General features: G+C 40.8%; 1 protein-coding gene across 2 annotated transcripts in view; it reads left to right on the forward strand.

Annotated features, from left to right (window-relative positions):
* The first annotated feature begins 8,737 nt into the window (after window positions 1–8,737).
* The window catches only part of PLPPR1 (phospholipid phosphatase related 1), a 241,855-nt gene continuing 224,457 nt past the window's right edge, over window positions 8,738–26,135 (forward strand). Inside the window, exon 1 of one of the 2 annotated variants that reach the window (XM_089674666.1) lies at window positions 8,738–9,068. The gene's annotated coding sequence lies outside the window, so the exon portion shown is untranslated. The remainder of the gene's footprint in view (window positions 9,069–26,135) is intronic. The other variant, XM_089674675.1, reaches the window with a different exon arrangement.

A 26,135-nucleotide genomic window follows, 5' to 3' on the forward strand; every position in this document is an offset into this window, starting at 1 on the left:
AGCGAGGAACATAGAGGAACAGTTTTGTTATCCCCATGCAACTTTAAAAGATCACTTACAATAGTAGTCATGTTATTAACCTAACCGAAAGGCCAAGATCAAGTTTAGTATCTGTTCTTATCTGTTTTCTGAAACAGAATGAGGGTGGCAGTTAGTAATTCCTGATGAAATAAGGTTACTGGGGAGGGGGGGTATCCTTTCCTCCTGTGTTGATCCTGGCTTGTTCTTAACACCTTTATGGTAGGGATGGGGCAGTCCTTATCTGGCCAGGAGCTTAAAGACGCAAGGGGATCCCAGTGATATCTCCCCTGGGTGTGGTGTCCGAGGGGTAAAACACTATGGGTTTGGTACCTCACAGAGTTTCACTGGCAGTAGGTCATGTCACTTCTACTTTTCTTGTACCATACTTCTTGGGCAAGCCTTTAGACTAGACTGGAGCAATTTTTACACTGGCTGAAAGGCCTGCCATGTGTACTTCACTTGGCACTTTTTAAACATTTTTCACTGTTTATGCATGAGCACTTGCACAAAAATGAAGGATGTAGGTTTATTGGGGCCTGGCCTAATGTCAGAAGGAGGTTCTGCTGGTTTTGGGTCATTTCCTTCCCTTCAGGAGGTTTTGCCCAGAATACCTTGCCGTTGTCAGAAGCGCTTCCTCTTTGAAGGTTGGTGAAAGCACTCTAATGAACTTTTTTGTGTGCTGTGATTTCAGAGTTCACTTCTTTTGTTCACAAGGCATCAACAAGCACCACACTGTGGAGCTCCATAAGAAACAAAAAAAAATCATGTTATCAGCAAGCAATAGATCACTATTGTAGTGATCTGTTTCTGCAAAATTAGGCAGGGTAAAGTTGATTTAAAGATGGCTCACATGAATTGCTGATGATAGCATACATGATGTTATTGCAATTTTCACATTAGGCAAAAGTATTTTGTTCCACTGTGCTACTAAGGATCACTATGTAGCACTATTGCAATCCTGAAAATCCCTTAGTGCTAAACTGTGACAGAAAGACAGTTGTTTCAGCATAAACATCTGTTGCACCATGCTGCAGTCATCGTGGCTAGACACGTTTTTAACTCAGCACTGGGACAAACCAATGTAGTTGCTGTGGTTGAGCCACATTTTTTCTGTCCCCTCCCCTCCAACCATTTGCCCTCAAGCTGTAAAGGCAATAGACTGAGGTGTACACATGCTAAGGCTGCAATGCTTTGCTTAACAGCCGAGGCAGCAATGAAATGCCCTAAATGTTTTTTTAAATGACTTTCCTTGGCATATCAGCCACACAAGAAACATACTATTTCAGTTAGATGGTTAAATTTGTAGCAGGAAGCAGAATTTACATATGTAACAAACATATATTGCCAAGATAATTTATTTTTACATAGCAAATGTCAATAAATTCAGGGTCCAGCTTTAACAGAAAGGAACCCAAGGAACTCACCCAATCCGGCAAATTTAAACCAATAAAAGGTAGATAATGAGTGATTGTCATAGTTTTCTCAACATCATTGTTCTATAGGTCAAGTTATAAAAGCTGAACTGCAGGAAAATAGCTACATACCTAGTGCAATATGTGTTTGTGTATTTTGTATCTATTTTAACTGACAAAAGATTTGCATTTCTGTTCAGATAGGTAAAATAGACCTTCCACCTCAGTGGCAAGGTCCACGTATTCAAGGTTCTCCCTTGCTCCTCGCTTCTCCTCCTTAAAGCAGTGCATAAAAGTACCAAAACCAAAGTGAGCAAATAAACACAGTCTCCTGCGCTTGGTAGCGGACCCCAAAGGTGACAATTGGCTAAATTTCCCTCCTAGCAATACTGGACATGCCTCGCCTTGCTGCCCTTTCAAGACTAGGGGACTTCGGAAAACAATGAAAACATAAAATAGAACAGAGGGCACTCCAGCAGTGCAGTATCCTCAAAACTTGACTTTATTAATAAACCCGTGGTAAGTATTAAACTTACAAACCAACAGGTGTACACTATATTGCCAAAGGTATTGGGACCCCCCTCCAAATCATTGGATTCAGGTGTTCCAAGCACCTCCATGGCCACAGGTGTATAAAATCAAGCACTTAGACATGCAGACTGCGTCTACAAACATTTGTGAAAGAATGGGTCGTTCTCAGGAGCTCAGTGAATGGTGTGGTACCGTGATAGGTTGCCACCTATGCAATAAGTCCATCCGTGAAATTTCATTGCTACTGAATATTCCACAGTCACCTGTTAGTGGTGTTATAGCAAAGTGGAAGCAGCTGGGAACAACAGCAACTCAACAACGAAGTGGTAGGCCACCAAGACTGAAAAAGTTGTTTAACCACATGCCGCCCAGCCACTGTATAAATACGGCAGCAGGGTGGCACGGCTGGGCAAAAGCACGTTTTAAAACGTGCGTTTTGTAAACAGGTAGGGGGCGTGCCCCCGCTGCCGCCCCCCCACCTGTCCCGCCGATCACAGCCGCGGATGTCAGTCACCGGGTCACAGCTGGTCGTTACCGGCTATGTCCCGGCGATCGGTGGCAATCGCTGACAGAGAGCACAGCTGCAGTAGCTGTGCTTTCTGTCAGTTCCCTGACAGCTCCAGGACAAGCTGATCGGGACAGAAGAGTTTCTCTCTCCCGATCAGCGGGGTTCCCTGCAGTACACACCCCCGCCCCCTAGTAAAACACTCCCCTCACACAGTTAACCCTTTCCCTGAAAAATAAATTTAACCCCTTCCTCCCCAGTGCCATTAGTACAGAGTCAGTGTTTTTTTTTTGCACTGATCAATGTATTGGTGTCACTGGGGATGTCAGTGACCCCAAGTCAGTACCCCCAATGTCAGATTGTCTTCCGCAGTCCCGCAGTCCCGCAGTCCTGCCATAAGTCTCTGATCACCGCCATAAGTCACTGATTGCCGCCATAAGTCGCTGATCGCCACCATTATTAGTATAAAAAAAACCCCTAAAAATCCCAGTATCTTTCCCACCATTTGTAAACGCTATAACGTTCACGTAAACCAATTAATTTACACGTATTGGGGGTTTTTTTTAGCAGACATGTCGCAGAATGCATTTTGGCAGAAATTTATGACTAAATTTGATTTTTAAATTTTTTTTTTACTGGACATGTTATATAGCAAAAGTCCAAAATACAGTTTTTTTTCCTCAAAATTGTCAGCCTTTTTTTTTATAGTGCAAAAAATAAAAACCGCACAGGTGATCAAATACCACTGAAAGAAAGCTCAATTTGTGGGAAAAAAAAGGATGTAAATTTCATTTATGTACCGTATTGCATGACCGCGCAATTGTCCATTAAACTAGCGCAGCGCTGTATAGCAAAAAAATGGTACAAATTGCAGTAGCTATACCATAGTTTGTAGACGCTATAACTGTCACACAAAGCAATCAATATACACTTATTGGGATTTTTTTTACCAAAAACATGTAGCAGAATACATTTTGGCCTAAATTTATAACCAACTTTGAGTTTACTATATATTTTTTATAGCTGAAAGTAAAAAATATTGTTTTTCTTCAAAATTTTTGCCCTTTTTTTGTTTATAGCGTGAAAAATAAAATATGCGCACAGGTGATCAAATACCACCGAAAGAAAGCTCTATTTGTGTGAAAAAAAGGACGTAAATTTTGTTTGGGTGCAGCATTGCATGACCGCGCAATTATCAGCTGAATTAGTGCAGCGTCGAGTAGCAAAAAGAGGCCTGGTCATTAAGGGGGGTAAACCCTCAGGAGGGCAAGTGGTTAAGTGGTTTGCTACATCCAGGTCTTCCTTAATATAAGTGTTGTGCCCAGTTTTCATTTTAGTGATCCCATTGTATTTTTCTTGCTATCACTTATGTACCTAAAAAAGGTTTTTATCTCCTTTCTTAATAGATTTAGCCATTGTGTTCTCTGGAGTGACAAATCACACTTTTCTGTCTGGTAATCCGATGGACATGTCTGGGTTTGGCATTTGCCAGGAGAACAATACTTGCCTGACTGCATTGTGCCAAGTGTAAAGTTTGGTGGAGGGGGTTTATGGTATGGGGTTGTTTTTCAGGGGTTGAGCTTGGCCCCTTAGTTCAAGTGAAGGGAACTCTTAAGGCGTAGGAATACCAAGACATTTTGCAGGTAAAATCAGGTGTCCCAATACTTTTGGCAATAAAACAGCAAATTCCAATCAACAATACATTACATCACAACACAGGGTAGAATATACAAAGATCCAACCAACTAATGCATTTCAAGGCCAGAGGAAGAGACAATGCCTTGAAACGCATCAGCCAGTTAGATCTTTGAGAGGCTGAGCCAGCTGCCAGTCAGGCATCTGGGCAGATCCCAACATTATTGTCTGCATCCTTGCAGAGCTTGGACCTGCTCTGTACCGTCAGCTGACAGCAGACTTTAGCCCGCTGTCAGTTGAATCTGATTCACAGGAGCACAGAACTAAGTGCACTCCTGTAAACCAGAGGAGAAGTATGACCAAAATAACATCATCCATACTTCTCCTTTATGCAATACATCCTGGTCCAAAAATCACCCTGATCGGTTTTGGTTGGAAAATGTATAAGCAGCTGCACATTGATGACATCCCTTTCCTCCTGTACTGTAGGTAGATTCATATGTCATATGTAACATGTCATATGTTATAACATGTACACATATTAAAGTGCTGAGCAAACTGTTGGAGCTATATAAATCCTGTATAATAATAATAATAATATGTTATAGCAGTGTGCAAAACAGTAAAACTTTTTTTCATTGGTTCATAGTTCTGCCCCCCCCCCCCCCTTTTCTCATTTTGAGTCTTGTTCAGCAGAGGATACAGGAGACTGTTATACAGAAGGTTTAATAAATTTATGCTAGCTCTACGTAAATATACATTTTATTTGTTTCAATAAGAGTGGCCCTTTCAGTATCTTTTCAAGTCTGCTTGAAAAAAATACTGACGTATCTCAATATTGAGGAATCATATCCTTTTTCAGAAAAACTCCACTTTTTACCAATTAAAATTCATCCCTGTGTTCCAGTCAGTGATTTTTGCCTTGGTTAAGATGATGCCATCTGTCTGTTGCAGGTAAACGGAAGCATGTTCCTCTGCCCCAGCAATTTGCCTGCAGAACTGTAATTTTCTAGCAAGTCACAGAGTAAGTGGCTGCAGCATGAGACTGATCTGTGTCAGACATTTGTGCACACAGCTAAAAACAATGCAGACATTGGGATTTACATGATTTTGCCATATTTGAGCTGGCACAGATTTTAACACAGATAAATACATGTATGTTTACCTATGAAGTAAAATACTTTCCAGATAATTTCTCCCCTGTTTAACCATTTTGCTGCCACTGGCGTATGTCGCAGCAGGGGGTGTCGCGGAGTGTGTGTAAATCTGACAGCAGTTAGTTGAGTGTGAGGCACAAGCGATCCAGTGGATGTATAGCCGACCAGTCGCTTCAATAGACTGCTGGTAGTGTGCCTCTCCATACGCACTTCCCCCCACCACCATGTTTTTTGGGCTATGCTATCCCACTTGCAGGCCTGGGTGCCCCAGGTGCCACTTGGTAGAGATGAGGGTGACCAACAAGCAGCTGTTTTCTAATCTTACCTAGCTAGAATGAGCATGGAAGCAATGTGTATTACATCACTACTGGGTTCTGCTGTCCCATTCCCCTACCTTTATGGCCAGGGAAGAAGCTAATGGAGTGTGATCCGTTCTCCATTAGCATCAGTGGAAAGCGGGTGAAACATCATTTAAAAAATAAATAAATAAACATGTCCTACTTACCTGCTCTGTGCAATGGAGGCTCCCAATGGCTCCCTCTACTGTCTCTAAGCCAATGGGCAGAGAGAGAGCAAAAAGAGCCACTTCTCCCATGCACATCACTGGATTGAAATCAGGCTCAGTTAAGTATAAAGTGGGCTGGGAGGGGCTGCATGCAGAAGGTTTTTTACCTTAATGCAGAGAACAGGGGCGGACTGACCATTTGGAAACTCGGGCACTGTCCGAGGGCCCGGGGTCAGTAGGGGGCCCCATGAGACGCCCCTGGTACCTTTTTCATAGGATTTTTTGAGTTTGGGCAAGGACACAGGGGCCCCATGATCCCCTATTGCCCGGGGGCCCCATGAGTTGTCAGTCCGCCCCTGGCAGAGAATGCATTAGATTAAAAAACCTTCTGCTTCTAGAACCACTTTAAGTGAAAGAAGAGTACAAATTAAAGTTACACCCAAGCACTTTTTTTATATTTAAATATTTAAACACCTAAGCACTTAACCCCCCTCCCCCCCCCCCCCCCCCCAGAAAAAGAAAAAAAATTGAGCATGCTCATCTCCCCCTATGTACATATGAACATAAGCACATAGTGTCGGGGTGCTTATGTATGAAAACATCAAATGCACTCCATATGTTACATATGCCTGTGCATGCCACTGTGAGAACAATACTGTAATTCTGGGGCCATTATTCATAATTAACTATAAACCAATGACCCAATGAGGCTTTTAAAGTGTCACCTATGGAAAAATTTGGGTACCTAGGTTTGTCCTTGTTTTATAGGAGCATGCGATTTTTAAGGTTGACATGTTTGCTATCTATTTAATCGGTGGAACCTGTGTTTCTGTGCCCTAAAATTAACACTAATGTATTTTTTACTGAAAATTTGCACTTTATAAACTGTTGAGTTAATATTGTGTAGCATAAAAATTTGGAACTACCATTATTTTGTTCTCAAAGGTCTCTATTTTTACAAAATAAATAATGTTTGGGTGGTTTCAGGTCTAAATGTTTTACACCATATGCGCAAAAGACACAAAAACAGTTAGGCTCGGTTCACACCCATGTGTTTTTAGTGCTTTTTGTTTTTTGCAGAAAAGCACTACAGTCCATTTAACATGGTTTCCTATAAAACATGTTCACATCTATGCTTTTTTGAGTTGCTGTGTTTTTGGAAATGGTCAGACTTTTTAAAAGCAAAAAGCAGCATTTTTGCTACTATAGAGTTCAATGGAGAAGCTGCTGAAATGCATAGTAGTGTGTTTTTGCCACGCTTTTGCCACGTTTTGCATTTTAATTCTGCCCAGCAACAAAACAAATTACACTTTAACAAAAATAAAAGAGCTGAACAAAACATGGTAAAAGTACTTAAAAAACGTGTGGCTAAATGGTTAGCACTTCCGCCTGGCAGTACTAGGGTTGTTGGTTTGAATCCCAGCCATGGCACCACCTGCCTGGAGTTTGCATGTTCTCCCTGTGCCTGCGTGGGTTTCCTCTGGGTACTCCGGTTTCCTCCAACACTCCAAAGACATGTTGGTAGGTTAATTGGCTTCTGTCTAAATTGGCCCTAGTATGTGTATGTATGAATGTGAGTCAGGGACCTTAGATTGCACACCCCTTGAGAGTTAGGGACTGATGTGAATGTATAATATATGTGTAAAGCGCTGTGTAAAATGAAGGCACTATAGAAGTATCTATAATAATAAAAATTCAAAACTGACAAAAAGCAAACTGCATAGGTGTGAACAGAGCCTAAAAGGTTGAAATAAACCTAATGTAGGGGGCTAGTATGAATGCAGCCTAAGAAACTTATACCTTGATCAGGGGCGGACTGACCATTTGGAAACTCGGGCACTGCCCGAGGGCCCGGGGTCAATAAGGGGCCCCATGAGATGCCCCTGGTACCCTTTTCATAGGCTGTTTTGAGTTTGGGCAAGGACACAGGGGCCCCATGATCCCCTATTGCCCGAGGGCCCCATGAGTTGTCAGTCCGCCCCTGACCTTGATATAGCAAGAGTATCCCTACTTAATGAGAGAGAGGGAGTCTCAGGTTTATTTACTAAAGATGGCTCACTCAGAATCTGGTGCATCTGGGCATGGAAGCCAATCAGCTTCAAACATCAGCTTGCTCAATTAAGCTTTAGCAATAAAACCTGGAAGCTGATTGGTTTCTATGCAGAGGTGCATGAGATTCTGAGTGAACCAGTTTCAGTAAATAACCCCCCGCTGTGATCAGGGGCGGACTGACCATTTGGAAACTGGGGCACTGCCCGAGGGCCCGGGGTCAGTAGGCTGCCCCATGAGACGCCCCTGGTACCTTTTTCATAGGCTTTTTTGAGTTTGGGCAAGGACACAGGGACCCCATGATCCCCTATTGCCCAGGGACCCCATGAGTTGTCAGTCCGTCCCCTGCCTGTGAGCATGTGCATTTATACGTACTATGGTTTACTAAAGGCAAATAGAATGTGCACTTTGCAAGTGCAGCTGCACCAGGGCTTAGTAAATGGGGTGAAGCTTCACATTACAAAGTATACCCAATCACATGTAAGGAAAATAAAAAAAACAGCATTTTTGCTTGCACTTGATTGGATGATGGAAGTCAGCAGAGCTTCATCTCATTTACTAAGCTCTGCAGCAACTGTACTTGAAGAGTGCTCAGTCTATTTGCCTTTAGTAAATCAACCCCATTATATGTTGTTAGATCTGTCGATCATTTCAGCTATTCATCTACAACTTTACTCTAAAGAGTACCTAATTCAATTATGGTATTTTATGTCTATATCTATTTTTATTTATTTATATTTTATTTATTTTGCTAATCTAGAGAGAAATTGTAGCTTTATACCTCTTACAATGTGACACCCAGACACACAATCTTATTCTGTATTCCACTGCTATTTTTTCCTTTACCCACTGGATGTGTTTGTGCGTCTCAAAGAGAGACACTAATGACCTGCCTTGCGCATGCTCTTTTGTATTTGTTACTCCCCCTCCTCCTCCTCCTCCTCCTCTCCTCAGCAAGTAGCTTTCTAATTCCATCCATTAATACAAATAGGGGAAGCCTGGAAAAAAAAAACCCAGCATCTCCAGTATTTGGGAAACACAGATAAAGAGATAGACAGAGGGATGCATGATTGATGCACACAACCAGGATTACAAGTCAGCAACATCAGCACCAGCACCTAGTAAACAAGGATATTGTAGCCCAGAGCAGCAATCAGAAATGCCATCATTTGGGATTTTGTCACTCGTAAGTTGGACGGGATACTGGGACTCCTAGCTGGACAGACCGGCTGAAAAGAAAAGAACGCAAAAAGGTAAGAGGCACAATGAAGTGGCGTGACATGAAAACAATGCTTGTATGCTGCCACCAGATCAGGTGAACGACAAAATCCTGCTGTGATTTGGTTACACCACAGTATGGAGAGGAGATGTGCTGAATGAAATGGGATCAGCCCTGTTCTACATGGCAAAGGTTTATACACAACATGGACATATGTACCTGAAATGGTGTTCCCATGCATTTCCTTTTATTGCCATGACAAATTATGCAGGATGCTGCAGCCTTGGAGACCAGCTAAGATTTATGTACTGTCAAACACCAGCTCATTCTGCTTGGCATTAATAGGTTCTCAATTTGCATACATAGCTTTTTTTTTTTTTTTCTCTATCTTATTGGACTGAGATCTTTGGAATCTGGAATATGCAGGTTATACCAGCCATTCCCATTGTGCTGTCAGTTTGGAAAGTAGTAAGGATGATGCGTGAAAATCGCTGTGTAATTTGAAAACAAAGCGTCAAATTTATCAAAGGGAGGAATTTTTTTTTTTCTGTTTAATTGCTGGACTGGAAAATCAAAAAAAAGAAGGGGTGATGTTGAGGTCACGCGTGGACATGATGACTTATTATTTTAATACTACCACAAAGTGTCTGCAAGCTTGTGAAATAAACTGGGGGGCTGGTGTTGCTTTCATATTATCATTGGTGATCCCATTCCCAGGGGATGGTATGCAATCTGCACAGGGAAATTGTGTTTTTTAATGACAGGGGGATGGATGGGATATTTAGGAACGTGTGATCATATATGAATTACGGGCTGGATTTTCCAGAATCTTAAAAATGCGTTTATTTCTGCAGCAAATAATAAATTGTTTGGCTACTGAACATGCTGTCTCTGTGTGCATGCGTGATTGTGCAAGGCACGTTGGTTTGTAAGCTTATTTGTGGAATGAGTGAACAATACTTTGCAAAGCACTTTATTATATTAATAATAATGTGCTAATAAGAAACCATGTTAAGCATCAATTTTAATACATTTTACTAAAAAAGTAATATGTACGTTCAATTGAAAGCACTTTATCCCATTTGAGAATAATACGCTAGTGAGCAATTCTTAAAATTTGACAGTGTCAACATTTTTAAGAAACCATGTTAAGCATCAATTTTATACATTTTACTAAAAAGTAGTATGTACGTTCAATTGAAAGCATTTTATCCCATTTGTGAATATTACGCTAGTGGACATTTCTTGAAATTTGACTGTCAACATTTTTAAGAAACCACATTGAGCATCAATTTTTATACATTTTACTAAAAAGTAGTATGTACGTTCAGTTGAAAGCATTTTTATCCCATATGTGAATATTATGCTAGTGGACAATTCTTAAAACTTGACAGTGCCAGCATTTTTGGAATACCAGGTATACAAACTATAGCAACTCATATTTATATTATTTGAATAAATTTTGCACTTTAGGGATGATCAATTGTTATTTACAATTGTTTCTTAATTAAATGGCAATGGAAATTTAATCTAAATGATTGCATGTAGTGATAGGATGAACTGACCATAATCCTCTGCTGAGAATAATTTGCAAACTAGCTGTAAATTCTTTCCACTGAAGGCTCCCATTCTTTTCAGTCATTAGTGATTGTGTTGGTACCTAGAATCCTTACAATTCTCACGTTTCTTAAATCTTGGCCAAACAGTACAAAACAATCATGTGTATGGTCAGCCTTGGTTCCATCTGCTGTGTGTTTATTAAAAGGAAAATGCTCTGTGCTCACTTTCTAGGGCACAAACAATAGGAAGGTTAGAGTTGAATGGAGGGGGGTGGGTCTAGTCTGCTCACTACCAACTTGGAGGGTTAGCATTTACTTTTGGTGCTTACTCATGAGCACAGCTACCATGGAGTATAAAGCAAATATTTATCTTGTTCTGTGCTATATATTTTTTTAAATTAAACTTTGTTTCAGGATTACAATTTGTCTTAGTGTTGTAATTTATTGAGTGATCCACTGCAGGGTAGTGATTTATGGGATATCATACATCCTATTTGTGAAAATTGAAAACATGTACTGTAGTTACTGTTATAATTTCTGCACTGGGACCAATTCTCTAGTCAATTATCAGCAATCACATTACAGAAAATGACTATGGATGTAACATGAACAGGCCTGGAAAAAGACGTGCACGTGTTTTACACCATGCACCTTATTTGTGGTGCCAATTTCTAAGTAAGGTTTTGCTGTAATTCTGGTTTTCTTATATAGAGCCTTTTCTACCCTTTACATTTATTACCCAGAAGATGACATGTGTGATCTGTTCATCGTATGTATATGTGATTTCCAATTTCTGGTCTTTAATAGGTTTAGGACTATTATGCTGTATAAGCAATTTTAATTTGTAAATGAATTTTGTACAATCAAGTTGTTGATCTCTCATTTTTCAGTGCATATTTACTGGTGAACTCATTGGTTATGTTAGTAAAGGGATGCTTTGGCCCTCTTTTTTTATTGGATTATTACAAATAAAATAGATTGTTAATTTTATAGGATATTTATGGTGCTCACTGGTCACAGTTTTTAAAGTGTAACCAATCGGAGTACATAGCTTTAGGCACACTTAGATACGTTTATGCAAATTTCTGTGCATTTGGCGTTTTAAATGCTGGTAAACTCTTGTCCTGAATGCAGGTTTTGTGCTTTCAGAGAAATGCCAGTAAACTCAGCTGCCTGTAAACTCCTCTAAATGACTATGTGTACATGGACACATAGGACAACATAGAAGAGAGTTCAGGGCTTCAGAAAAAAAAACCCAACTGTTTAGAAGCTGCGGTGTACATGAGGCCTTAGATTGCTTGCGCATCTGAAACATGCACTAACAACTGGTATAATCTGAGTCCACTAGGGTATCATCATTGGATAAAAGAGTCCAGTTAGTAACTATTTCATGCTAGATTGCATTTATTTGCTTTTGGAAACAACTATGACTTAAAGCAGTATTAAACCCAAAAGCAAATATTTATTATATGCATTTGTTTTCTTTTTTTTTACTTTTTCTTTCCATGACTTCAATATGTTGGTGTATCTAAATCTGCTCGTACATCTAACACTCCCTTCCCCCCAGACTGACAATGCTGCTGTCCAAAAGTGCCCCTATTCTCCTTCATCCAGAGTGGGGACACTCTAATACAGGAAGTGTGTTTCTGGCCAGATCACCAGGTGAAAACAGAGGGCAAAAAGGAAAACTAGTGCTCCCACCACATCTAATGATGGGTAGGCTACAATATATTACATTTATGAATTCAAATTGATTCTAAATGTTGTATTTTGTAAAATAACAAACATGCTATCCTTACCTGCTCTGTTCAACGGTTGAGCATCCCATCTTCTTTTTGGATCCCCCGCTGGTGGTCCTGCCCCCCCCTTCTGAGTGCCCCCAATAGCAAGCCTTTTGCTAAGGGGGGGCACTCGAGCAGGCTTCTGTGTGAGCCAATGAGGAGAAAGTAACCCAGGAGACCCACATCTCTTATTCACATCGCTGGATCAAGATGGGGCTCAGGTAAGTATTAGGGGGGATGAGGGGAGAGCTGCACCCAGGTATAGAATGCAGAACCACTTTATGTTTAATACCACTTTAATTGTGTAATTGTGTCTACTTTTCTTTCAGCTGACATTAGCCTAATTTCAGTACTAATTATCTCTCGCCTCGACTACTGCAACTCCCTCCTCATTGGCTTACCTTTACATAGGCTATCCCCCCTCCAGTCCATCATGAATACTGATGCCAGGCTCATCCACCTTTCTTACCAACCGTTCAGTGTCTGCTGCCGCTCTCTGCCAATCCCTCCACTGGCTTCCATTCACACAATGAATAAAATTAAAAATACTAACAACAACTTACAAAGCCATTCACAACTCTGCCCCCGGCTACATCACCAACCTGGTCTCCAAATATCAATCAAACTGCTCTCTTCCATCCTCCCAAGACCTTCTGCTCTCTAGTTTACGTGTCACCTCCTCCCTTGCTTGCCTCCAGGACTTCTCCCAAGCTTCTCCCATCCTATGGAATTCCCTACCCCAATCTGTCCAGCTAGCTCCTAATCTATCCACCTTTAGATGATCCCTGAAACACTTTCTCTTTAAAGAAGCCTATCCTGCTTCTACCTAGTAAACCACCATTTATTTCCTCCATCAGCTCATCCCCCCACAGCTATTACCTTTTGTATCACTCAACCCTTCCTCCTAGAATGTAAGCCCTAATGAGCAGGGCTCTCTGTTTCCTCTTGTACCAAATTGTATTGTAACCTTCATTTTGTAAAGCGCTGTGCAAACTGTGTGCGCTATATAAATCCTGTATAATAATAATAATTATTGTGTGAAAAACCAAGATGGACATACAGAAGGATCTTCTATTTCATGGAAATCCAATATTGCACAGAGCAGAATAATCAACCTATCCGCCTTCAAAGAGTAATATGTCTTATATGTGGTCCTGGCAACTGGGCTGACTGAACATGATATCAAACCTTGGCTATAGTCATAAATAATAGCAATTCCTGCAAAATAAATGTGTAACAGTGCCACGGTTTATGAAATTGTAACATACACATATACATTGTTATAAAGTTATCAAAACCAAGACTAGAAATTGTTAGGTAGATCTAATTAGCACCCTAAACATGTTGTAAAAGGAGGTGCACCATGGTTATCTTTTCATCACTTCGAAGTTTAGACATTTTTATTAATTGTTTTAATATTATTGGATTATATTGCCTTCAACTAATGTGACACATTTCTAATGAGGAAATAAACATGAATCTTAATGAAAAAATATTGATCCTAGCTCCCCCTGTTCCCAGAATCTCCATATCAAATTCATCTATCACTAAGGGTCAGACTGAGAAGGTAAATGTATGTGACAGCCTCATTGATTATTGGGTGTTAGACATGCATCTTGTAACTAGATCACTTTATTATGCACAGATTCCATATATTGCTTGGCATCATTTTCATGACTTCCGTATAGGAATATTTGAAATGAGATTTTCTACATTTGTGACATTCTATACAGTATGTACCAAAAATCTATCGTATTTTAGAGAATCTCTCTTGCTGTGCAGTAAGGTACAGTTGCCATGTATACCCAGACTAATAGTCTTGCAGTTTTGGTGTTAGATGAAAGAGCTGATGTATATGATAGTTCCTGTGGACTGGTCTAAGATTTTAGTCACCTCAGCCTCAGGCATTTCTGTTTAATAAAACAGCAAACATTTCTGAAGCCTATAGTCATTTTTTATGGAGGCACAACCATGATAGTGAGAACACAGTGTAGCACCACCCCGTAAGGAGTTGCTGAAAAATGCAAACGGAGTGCGTTTTGCATACTGTGTGAATCACATAGGAACGCACAGACTCGAGACTGGAGCTGAGGTTCACCTTCCAGCAGGACAATGACCCTAAACATACAGCCAGAACTACGATGTAATAGCTTAGATCAAAGCATATTTGTGTATTAGAATGGCCCAGTCAAAGTCCAGACATAAATCCAATTAAGAATCTGTGGCAAGACTTGAAAATTGCTGTTCACAGACGCTCTCCATCCAATCTGACAGAGCTTGAGCTATTTTGCAAAGAAGAATGGGCAATAATTTCACCCTCTAGATGTGCAAAGCTGGCAGAAACAAGACTTTCAGCTGTGATGGCAGCAAAAGGTGATTCTACAAAGTATTGACTCAGGGGGGCTGAATACAAATGCATGCCACACTTTTCAGATATTTATTTGCAAAATATTTTGAAAACCATGTATCATTTTCCTTCCACTTTACAATTATGTGCCACTTTGTGTTGGTCTATCACATAAAATCCCAATAAAATTAATTTACGTTTTTGGTTGTAACATGACAAAATGTGGAAAATTTCAAGGAGTATGAATACTTTTCTACTTTTTGAAGTCACTGTAGGTCCCACCATAGTCCTGCAGAGCCAGGCAACACACATTTTTCACGGGCCTGCATTCTAGATTCAGTAAACAGTTCTTGAGCTTGTTTTTTTAGGGATATTGATCTTGGATGGGGAAAGGGGTGTATGGGATGCCCAAGGAACAACAAACTAAGGACAACTTCCTGGCAATTATGTACATGTCCAAAATAAGAATTTTTGTTTTAGAAGAACTCTCCAACCTCTCCTGGTGTACCACCCCAGAAATAAATAAATTATAATAAATATTATCTAAATAAAATAAATTCTCTCCTTTACCCAGCTGTCTTGTGGAAACCCTGGACAAGGGGGTCCAGTGACTGCCACTTTAAGTTGAATAGTCCCGGGTAAGGCACTAATCAGGTTTCCCACCAGAATGCCCTCTCCCCTTGTCTGGCCCAGGTGGTATAGGATTACTCATTCAGGCTTTGCCTGTGAGCTGGTTGGGTTGGTGGCTGCCTTCAGGTCTTCTGCTGGGCTGGCTCCTTCACAGGTGGTCCTCCCTCTGGGGACCGATGAGGCTGAGTGATGCCCCTTTCCAGGTCCCTCCTGTAGGTAGGCCTATTCCCACTGGGCCCCCTCCCAGGCTCCTGCTTCTCAGCCTTCCTCACATCTTCCACCCAAATTCTCAGGCTGCTGAGCAGGCTCAGCCGCACTTAAAGGCTGCCCTGGCCCCATGCCAAGCCTCCTACTTGGGGATTGGCCAGAGTCCTCTAAGCATGCAGGCCAGCTCCTCCTCACACTCACCCACTGCTTCTAGAATCTTCTCCAAGTTTCTAGAGTAGGGGGAGGTATCAGGGAACTGAGTTGCAGAGCCTCTCAGCCCTGGCCGAAAACTGACCCTGCTCACAATTGCCCAGGCTGCTACTCAGCTTCTCTAAATAGAAAAAAAAATTAACTAGCTCCCCTTGGCTTTCTAGAGGGGAGCTATAACAGTGCTGTGAAATATAAACATTATTGCTCTACAGCGCTTTCAACGCATAGCCATATACATAAATATGGGTTGGACCAGAACTGTCTTTCTCTTTTTTTTTGGTCTAAGTCTTATACCCTAAATAATATATTTTAATGTGAAAAATTTTGATTCATACCTCACATTGCTAATAATAAAGAGACACCATCAATTTAATCATGAAGTGCAAAGTGACAATGTCTCTGCAACAGGCCCCAACCAAACTCCCTTATACTCATATTTAAATTCTTACCAGTGCTCCCCTGCCATTAACAATACCCAGCATGTCCTAATATCGATGGCCATGTGACTTTCTCCCACTGTGAGGGTACTTGGGTCTAGGAGCCAGGTCTAAGTACTGTCACATGCCTGAAAGGTGACATCACCACTCCTCCAGATTGCTGACATCAGTCATTTTAGTGCAAGTTGTGAAGGAGGAAGGAGTGGTGGATTTCTGGTAAGATAGGTATAAGATAGGCACTTTGCAGAGACACTGTCATAATACCTATCATAGACAAGGTGAGAATGTCTCCTTAATCTGTCAAAAGTGTCTCCTTTACCTTTAGGGCTGGTTTACACTATGCCCACACATGAATCACACATAAACGTGCTATGAGTTTCCATGTGGTTCACACTGCATTCAAAATGCTCTCCACTTGCAATCTGCAGCGGGTGTCACTAATAAGTTAATGACACCCCAAACTCAGGTCGCAAACTAATTGCATTTGCCCACACTGGCCCGCAATGCCATCTGGGTTGCAGTGCATTTCAATATGCATGCACTACTTTTGGTGTGGTGCAATTTTAGCCCATTCAAAATGAATGGGCTGAAATCGCACCACCTACTGCCACATGTGAATTGCACAGGAACATGGGTATGGTGGTCAGGTGCGGTGCAGTGTCTATAGACGCAGGCAGGGTGGCTCAAGATTGAGACCACACAAGTGCCCCCATATTAAGCGTCTTCCTATGAGGGCATTTGCGGAAGAGGAGGAGCCAGGAGCACCGGTGGGGAACCCCAGAAGAGGAGGATTGGGGCTGCCCTGTGCAAAGCCACTGCACAGAGCAGGTAAGTATAATATGTTTATTATTTTTAAAAAAAACAAACAAAACAAAGCTTTACTATCACTTTAAAATGCAACTAACATAGGTACCCGAAGGTGTTTTGCTTCTAAGCCCTATACAACTCAGACTGGAAGAGTAAAGCAGCCCATATATTAGTCAAACTGACCCAATTCTCCCACCCACACATTTGAGGTGGATGGGGGAATTCTCCCCACTGAGTCACTGTGTCCTGACAGTGGGGAGACTTTCCCATCCTCAGACTACAATGATCAGCACTGCAGACTATTGTCTGTGGCACTGATCGAGCAGGAAGCATCTGACAGTCCAGTTGTAAAGTTATGGACTGATGTGAGGGTTAGGGACTGATGTAAATGTACAATATACTGTGTAAATAAAAAGTAATAAAAAGTTAATTAGTAAATCACCTTCTGTACAACCACAGTGCCATACATGCATTGATATTCAGTCAGTCCCTGCTGTACTGGCTGAATTTCAGTCCATGTTTAGCTTACTTAAGGCCTCAAGGTCTCATGTACACTGCTGCTCCTAAACCTGAGTTTAGGAGCTTTTGGCATTTTTTTGCCAAAGCCCCTGAACCAGGGGCGGACTGACAACTCATGGGGCCCCCGGGCAATAGGGGATCATGGGGCCCCTGTGTCCTTGCCCAAACTCAAAAAAGCCTATGAAAAAGGTACCAGGGACATCTCATGGGGCCCCCTACTGACCCCGGGCCCTCGAGCAGTGCCCGAGTTTCCAAATGGTCAGTCCGCCACTGCCCTGAACTCAACTCACACATAGGCTTTTATTAAAGTTTAGCAACATCAGAGTTTAGGGGCAGGTAAACGTCCCTAAACAGAAGAATCATGTTCAGGAGAGGAACATTTTGGTCAAAAAAGCCAAATGTGGCAAAAATATGTGCAAACATGTTTATTCATTTCAATGGCAAGTGCTCTGGCCAACAGAATGAATAAAAATGCAGCTAAACTCAGTACAGCATTTATACACATTTTTGCTGCTCCAGTGTACATGGAGCCTTAGCATTAGTACTTTTTTTTAACCAACCAGTACTCATGTACACATGTCCTGACAAACAGCATGTAGACAAGAGGAGAAAAATGTCCATATTAGCCTTTTGCTGCTGTTTCTGTCAGATTTCAGGCTGAGAGCAGGAAGGTGGCCAAGCTGCATTGCTTGGCTGTAGTAGAGAAAATTGAGTTACCAACGTGGTTCTGCTGTCTGACAGGTATGTGTAAATCTTGGGGCTGCCTAAAGGACAAAATTACACATACAGGTGAAACTAGAAAAATTAGAATATCGTACAAAAGTTCATTTATTTCTGTAATGCAACTTAAAAGGTGAAACTAATATATGAGATAGACTCATTACATGCAAAGCAAGATAGTTCAAGCCGTGATTTGTCATAATTGTGATGATTATGGCTTACAGCTCATGAAAATCCCAAATCCACAATCTCAGAAAATTAGAATATTACATGCAATCAATAAAACAAGAATTGTACATAGAACAATATCGGACCTCTGAAAAGTATAAGCATGCATATGTACTCAGTACTTGGTTTGGGCCCCTTTTGCAGCAATTGCTGCCTCAATGCGGTGTGGCATGGAAGCTATCAGCCTGTGGCACTGCTGAGGTGTTATGGAAGACCAGGATGCTTCAATAGCAACCTTCAGCTCTTCTGCACTGTTTGGTCTCATGTCTCTCATCTTTCTCTTGGTAATGCCCTATAGATTCTTTATGGGGTTCAGGTCCGCATCCCCATAAAGCTCATCTGTGGAGGGAAGCATGAAGTGCTCCAAAATCTCCTGGTAGATGGCTGCGTTGACCCTGGACTTAATGAAGCACAGTGGACCAACACCAGCAGATGACATGGCTCCCCAAATCAACAAAGACTGTGGAAACTTCACACTGGACTTCAAGCATCTTGCAGTGTGTACCTCTGCATTCTTTCTCCATACTCTGGGTCCTTGGTTTCCAAATGAGATGCAAAAGTTGCTCTCATCAGAAAAGAGGACCTTTTCGACCACTGAGCAACATACCAGGTCTGTTTTTCTATAGCCCAGGTAAGACGCTTCTGACGTTTGTTGTTCAGGAGCGGTTTGACAAGAGGAATACGACATTTGAAGCCCATGTCCAGGATCCGTCTGTGTGTGGTGGTTCTTAATGCACTGACTCCAGCCTCAGTCCACTCCTTGTGAAAGTCCCCAACACTTTTGAATGGCCTTTTCCTGACAATCATCTTCAGGCTGTGGTCATCCCTGCTGCTTGTGCACCTTTTTCTTCCACACTTTTCCCTTCCACATAACTTTCTATTAATGTGCTTTGATACAGCACTTTGGGAAGATCCAACTTCTTTTGCAATTACCTTTTGAGGCTTTCCCTCCTTATGGAGGGTGTCAATGATGGTTTTCTGCACAACTGTCAGGTCAGCAGTCTTTCCCATGATTGTGATTCCTACTGAACCAGACTGAGGGACCATTTAAAGGCTCAGGAACCCTTTGCAGGTGTTATGGCTTAATTACTGATTAGAGTGGGACACTTTGAGCCTAGAATATTGCACCTTTTCACAATATTCTAATTTTCTGAGATTCTGGATTTGGGGTTTTCATGAGCTGTAAGCCATAATCATCACAATTATGACAAATCATGGCTTGAACTATCTTGCTTTGCATATAATGAGTCTATCTCATATATTAGTTTAAGTTGCATTACTGAAATAAATTAACTTTTGCACAATATTCTAATTTTTCGAGTTTCACCTGTATATGTATATATATATATATATATATATATATATATATATATGTATATATATATATATTTATTATGTACAGCATATATACAATACAATTCACACCTGTGAATTTAGATGTTTGTCTGGAGTGCAGCTTCAGATCTTGCTGTTCTATTTAAAAATATTCTTACTCTGAAAGAAATATGGAAGCTGCTATTGTTGACTTATTATTCTGAAAATTCTAGTTGCCTAGCTGTCATAATGACCCTTTTTGTGTCACTAACCCTAAAGAAGTATACAAATTATATTTACTATTTTATAAATATGAATAATCAATAATACAGAGCAAAAAAAAAATATTAAATCAAAATCCAGACAAAAATTAAGACAAAATCCAAAGTCCCAAACGAACAGTGCTTCAATAAAAAAAATGTTCTTTTATGTCCAAACAAGAAGTGTTCTATAAGTGGTGTCACCCCACAGTGCTCCACGATCACCTTCTAATACACTCCACACTCAACCAATTTGATGGACTCCTAGCTTGTATGGCTTAAGATTCAAACAGGCTTAAACTGGTGAAGTGTGTTCTTGGGCATAACCAGGATTCAGATGAACAGACGCCAGATTCAATACACTTCCTCAGTACTTAGACATGATCCTCATGCATGTTGATCGCTCAGTGCGCACAAGCTGCCTTCCTCCACACTCACACACAGCCTTTCCGATGATTGTCAGTGTGGGTGGGTCTTCCTCTGACAGTGCCGAGTCTCCAAATGGTCAGTCCGCCCCTGATTGAAGCACTGACGCACTGTTTGTTTGGGACTTTGGATTTTGTCACATTTAATATAATTTGTTTGTGCTGTATTAATGTTTTTACATTATTTAAGGTGTTTTCACTTTATGAACAGCAGCAACATATATTTTTTTGATTGTATATATGAGTATTTTATTGTATATATGAGTTTTTTTATTGCATATGATTTATCACGTTAGCGCGGATATTTAAGTTTTCAATTTATTTTATTTTATAAATATGCCCCTTAATTTTTTAAGAGATATAGAGGTTCTTTAAAAATATACACTTTGATTGTATATTTCCTAATACCTGCTCCGGCCTTAAAAATGTTCTGAACGCCTAGAACAGTGATCATGTGACCAGTGTGATTAACTGTCACAGGGGTCACATGATTGGGAGTCATGCCCACCAGATCATTAGTGGTAACTGAGAGCTGTTTTTGACAGCGCATACGCTGTTCTGCAAGTGTGCAGTGAGCATGCTCTCAGCACAGAAACATCAGCTGTGATATATATGTGTGTTATATGTGGTAACAGGATAAAGAGCCACTATACAGTTGCAAGAAAAAGTATGTGAACCCCTTGGGATTACTTGGAGTTTTGCATGAATTGGGCATAAAATGTGCTCTGAATGTCATCTAAGTCACAACAATAGAAGAACACAGTCTGCTGAACATAATACTACACAAACATTAGATGTTGCCATGGTTTAATTGCACATAACATGTAAACATTCACAGTGCAGGGAGGAAAAAGTATGTGAGGCCCTAGCTTAATGACTTTTCCCAGAGCTAATTGGAGCCAGGAGTGAGCCAACCTTGACTCCAATCAGTGTGATGATATTGGATGTGTTGCTGACAGCTGTCCTGCCCTTAAAAAACACACACCTGTTTTGGATTTACTGGTTTCAAGATGCACTGTGTGATGTGAACCATGCCTCTCAGAAAAGAGCTCTCAGAAGACCTACCATCAAGAATTGTTGACTTGCATGAAGCTGGAAAGGGTTTCAAAAGTATCTCCAAAAGCCTTGATGTTCATGTGTCCACGGTAAGACAGACTGTCTACAAATGGAGCAAGTTTAGCACTGTTGCTACTCTCCCTAGGCGTGGTCGTCCTGTAAAAATGACTGCAAGAGCACAGAGCAGAATGCTGCATGAGGTAAAGAAGAATCCCAGAGTGTCAGCTAAAGACCTACAGAAATCTCTGGCACATGCTAACATTTTTGTTGACACATCTACAATAAGGAAAACATTAAACAAGAATGGAGTACATGGGAGGACACCACGGAGGAAGCCATTGCTGTCCAAAAAGAAGATTGCAGCATGTTTAAAGTTTGCAAAAGAGCACCTGGATGTTCCACAGCACTACTGGCAGAATATACTGTGGACAGATGAAACCAAGATTGAGTTGTTTGGGAAGAACACACAACACTATGTGTGGGGAAAAAAAGGCACAGCACACCAACATCAAAACCTCATCCCCACTGTGAAACATGGCGGAGGGAGCATTATGGTTTGGGGCTGCTTTGCTGCCTCAGGGCCTGGACGGATTGTTGTCATTGATGGGAAAACGAATTCCAGAGTTTATCAAGACATTTTGCAGGAAAACGTACGACCATCTGTCCGCCAACTGAAGCTCCGCAGAGGATGGGTGATGCAACAGGACAATGACCCAAAGCATACAAGTAATTCAACAAAACAATGGCTGCAAGAGTACAGAATACGCCTTCTGGAGTGGCCCAGTCAGATTCCTGACCTCAACCCCATTGAAATGCTGTGGCATGACCTTAAGAGAGCGATTCACACCAGACATCCCAAGAATATTGCTACACTGAAACAGTTTTGTGAAGAGGAGTGGTCCAAAATTACTCCAGATCGTTGTGCAGGTCTGATCTGCAATTACAGGAAATGTTTGGTTGAGGTTCTTGCTGCCAAAGGAGGGTCAAGCAGTTATTAAGTCCAAAGGTTCACATACTTTTTCCTCCCTGCACTGTGAATGTTTACATGTTATGTGCAATTAAACCATGGCAACATCTAATGTTTGTGTAGTATTATGTTCAGCAGACTGTGTTCTTCTATTGTTGTGACTTAGATGACGTTCAGAGCACATTTTATGCCCAATTCATGCAAAACTCCACGTAATCCCAAGGGGTTCACATACTTTTTCTTGCAACTGTATCCCATAAGGATCCATATACACTGGATTAAAAACAAAGCTGTTCATAGAGGGGCTTAGTGTTTTACCTGTAGAAGCAGCTCAGTATTTTCCTACGTGTCCGTTCACATTAGGGTGTTTAGAGGCATATTTTAAGCTCAGCATTATGAAGTAGAAAAAAATCCTTCTGTTTTGTGTTTTTGAGGGCAGTTTTCTGTCAGAAAAAAAAAACACTGATTGCTCTTAAACTCACTTAAACTCCTGTATAAAAACGCTTATGCTCATTTTTTGGGGGGGTTTGTAAGCCCAGTGTGCATGGAGCCTTTAAGTATAGTATGGTGCATACTCGGGGCGGACTGACCATTTGGAAACTCAGCATTGCCTGAGGGCCCGGGATCAGTAGGGGGCCAAATGAGATGCCCCTGGTACCCTTTTCATAGACTTTTTTGAGTTTGGGCAAGGACACAGGGGCCCCATGATCTTCTATTGCCCGGGGGCCCCATGAGTTGTCAGTCCCCCCTGGTACATACTTATAATGCAGTGAATGTGACATTCACCAAATATTTACACAAGGTTCTCACTAATTAAAAAAACATGTACTAGGAAGAGTTACCTGCAGCAAATGTTTGGTAATTGTCACATTCACTGCTTTATAAATAGTGCTCTGTGTATAATGCTAGAAATTTCCTTATAGCATTCGTAGCAGAGTATGTAAAAGTTCCCAGACTGGTACAACAATTGACTTGTGACATTTCTATAAAACAGGCCGCACACTGATTTGCTTTTAGATTTGTAGTGTGACAGTTTACTCAGTCTTTCCTATAACTGTCCCTATAACTACACAGTTGGTGGTAAATGTAGTTAATCTGTCAGGTCTAATGTGAAATAAAATCTGACCGTGTGTGGCCAGCATAACACTGCTGTGCAGCATAGTGTTTTATGCAAGCTTCCATTGTAGTTAAAAGGAGGCTATGAAATAACAGATGGTAGTTTCATTCTGTAGAATTACTGGACAGAATGTTAGTGGTATGTTGGAAAAAAGCACTCCCTTCTATACCATCTTGAATTTAAAGGATATGTAAACCCCCACCTTGTAAAACAACCCATTTAGTTCAAAATAGAAATGAAAGGTAAAACATTTGTGTATAGATAAAAAAGATAACACTTTCCCCCCTTTTTTTAAAAGTGATCACATTTCCTCTGTTATCAACTGCATAAGAGCTGGGGGAGGAGAAACAGCGGTACACTGATCTTTCCAGTGAAGATGTCAGGGGTGTCAGGACAATCTGATTATTGGTGGAGAGCAGGCTGAGTTCCCAGCACAGCTAGAGAACTGGCCATGCTGTGCTCTTGTGCCTAGTGTGGTAATTTTTTAATAGGAAAACAGAGGGACTGTCACGAACACCAGAGATTTCACACAAAGGAAGCAATACAAAGAGAACGGGATACAGTTGTATACAAGTACATGGTGCAGCAGAAACATATCAGAAATATGAATAGACCAGCTACAGCCAAAATTGGAGAATAGAAACGGTAGAATCTCTTGAAGGCTTTTATTTATTTATGTGTCTACTCCCCTTGCATTCTGTCTCTGTGATGGGAAGTGATTGGAAGTTTCTCCAGCAGGGTAGACACAGCAACAAAAACAATTTTTAGTACAGTAGGAAAAGGCTAGGTTCTCTGTAAGGTTTTCATTGGTGTCTGTGCCTTCTTGTCCTGGTGACCCATTTCCTACATTTTTGTTATTTTGGAATCAAAGGATATAAATGAATAGGAAATATTGCCAGCAGAGAAACAAACTATAATACATGTTGTCATATGTTGCAGATTTCTGCAACATCTTTCTGGATCTACAAACGTTGTCATATGTTGCAGATTTCTTCAACATCTTTCTGGATGGAATTTAGTTTTTTTGTACAAATAATACTCAGAAAATGAAACATATTTATCCATATATGTTATAGACAGGCTTATTTCAATCAGTGGTATAGTCCTTGCTCTTTAGTTAAATTCCTTTTTCAAAGGAACTAATTATTGCACTTGAAATTTTCACTATGTATATTATGGTATGATGATGGCCTGAGATTTCTATGATAGATAGGTAGGTTTCTGAACCTATCTTATCTATTCTTTTTTTCTTTTTATCTATCTATCTATCTGTCTATCTATCGATCTATCTATCGATCTATCTATGTTTCATCTAAATGAATATTATTCACTACATTCTTGAAAACAGGTGTCATGTGTTCAGTTGATTAATTAGCAAATTCCTTGGATGCTGAACTGGACATATGGGTCATTGTTCCCAAAATTAAATAGACAGTCTACATGAATAGGCATATTTGTGTGTTACATTCAAACCATGTATGGGCACACATTGAATGAATTTTCAGAGTGCATTGTCTATGACTTACCTCTGATTTATTATCCTATTTTACAACCACTTATACTAGTGGTACTTATAGAGGCAGCTAGCTGAATAGCTCACTCTAACTTTGCCTGACAATAGGCTCTAAGATATTTCCATGTCATTTGGAAGATATTATCTCTGTAGTGTGTTGTCAGTATGGCCCAGGGTGTTCTTCCACTTGCAAGTGCCTTGTAATGACCTTGGTGGAAACGTCAGGGGGGTTTAGTATAAGATGCCTTTTTTTTCTACAACCAAATCTTCAGTTTTAAAGCCTAACACCAGACAAAATTATCTTTTCTGTAGTTTCAGTATATTATTGAAGGATTAAAACCCTTGTAAATTTTTTTTTTTATATGTGTCCCTGTTGGAATGATTTCCCCCGTAATTCTTGTTCCAGTGAAAACCTCCTAAATAGGCACACAGACAGGAATAGAACCCAAGAGCATTAATCCCTCCCCACTCTACTAAAAGAGTCCTTTTATAGCTGTCTATGACCCTGTTGTACTACGTTCCTCAACAGAAGTGAGAGATAATCTCCCAAATGCAGATGCTCATGAAAAAAGCCTGCAAGGGCCGCTGAATTTAACCGGTTCTTTCCCAAACAGTACAGAGGCCATCAGTCACCCAAGCAACAGTCCATTCACTCTGGCTCCCATAAACAGTCTAGGGTTGTCTTCAAACATGATAGGGCTTTGGGCATGGGATACTTCGAAGACGATTAGCAAATAAAAGTTAGAGGACAATCTTCTACCAAAGTAAGTGTGAATACTGGAATGAAAGCCCCCTCAAAAGGATAGAGCACCTCAAGGCTTATAAACAGTATATATTTATTCTGGACATAACAATAAAAACATTACATAAATCAGTGCAGGTATCCCATCCATCCCCTCCCCACATCCTCTCCACCCCCATCCAGCCTACCCCCACAAACATACCTCCCTGTGCCAACCCCCTCAGGAGTCCCACCCAGCCTACTCTCCTCACTCCCCTCCCCT

Source organism: Staurois parvus, unplaced genomic scaffold (genome assembly GCF_062004578.1).
Source record: "Staurois parvus isolate SC_StPar_1 unplaced genomic scaffold, SC_StPar_1.0 ptg000012l, whole genome shotgun sequence".
In the NCBI taxonomy this organism is placed as follows: domain Eukaryota; kingdom Metazoa; phylum Chordata; class Amphibia; order Anura; family Ranidae; genus Staurois; species Staurois parvus.